This window comes from Corvus brachyrhynchos, unplaced genomic scaffold (genome assembly GCF_000691975.1).
Source record: "Corvus brachyrhynchos isolate BGI_N302 unplaced genomic scaffold, ASM69197v1 scaffold412, whole genome shotgun sequence".
NCBI classification, from domain to species: domain Eukaryota; kingdom Metazoa; phylum Chordata; class Aves; order Passeriformes; family Corvidae; genus Corvus; species Corvus brachyrhynchos.
In genome coordinates, this window is record NW_008236761.1 from 681460 (window position 1) to 682455 (window position 996).

Below are 996 nucleotides of genomic sequence, written 5' to 3' on the forward strand. Positions count from 1 at the left end.
GCGGCACCCGCGCCCCAGCGCTCGCTTGGCGCAGCCCAGGAAGCCGCGGGCCATACCTGAAACTGCCATCCTGGACGTTCCTGGAGCCCGGACTTGACTTTGACCGTGTACAGCTCTCTTTCCTATTAGATTTCTATTTGACAGGTGCAAAGTTGAACTTGATTTCTTTTTCTGCCCTTTTCGTTTCGCTGCAAAGAGGAAAACACACCATCCAGCTGCTCCCCCCGAGAAGCGACGTGCTTTTCCGAGCCCGTTTATCCGTTTAGTTTGTTCAATGACATTTCCAGCTCGTTCCAGGCACAAGGCGATGCAGCTGTAGGAAACGCCTCCGCCGGCTGCGTGCATGTTCCCCGGGGCACGCGGGGGCAGCCCTTTGACTCTAGAATGTAGCGTAGACCTGGCTGTCTCAGCACTTTGTAATTTAAAACGAGCGAAGCAGAAGCTCCCGCCCTAGTTCCCCTGCCCGTGTTTGCTTTAGTGCCTGTTACTATATCCTAGAGCAAATATATTGAAAGCTGCACCCACTCCATCGTCTATTTTCTATAAAGCTCCTTGCAAACGATTTCCGAATATCCCCGTGGCTGAGGCGAAGTTACTGTGGTTGCTTTGCCAGAGCAAGGGAGCTTTGGGCTCCTGTGTTTTCATCGGTGCTTAGAAACTTCTCTTCCTGAGCCGGCTTGGTGGCCGGGGATGCAGAGGGGTTTCGTGTGGCTTGTCTCAGGCTCTGACACTCCTGATCCTTCCCTGGCAGCAGTGCAGGGGCTCAGGAAAATTATCCAGGTAACAGTTTTCTAAAGCAATTTTTCTCTCCCGGGTGGTTCGGTGTGTAATTCATGAGGTGCCAGAGCACGGAGCATCTCCGGCTGCAGGGCTGCGGCGCTTCCCCGAAGGAAGCTGCAGCTTTTGCAATGTGGCATCTTAAAATGCTGAGTTTCGGTGCTGGGATGAAAACTGAAGCGTTGCATTTTGATCCATCTGCGTTTGCCTTTCTCCACG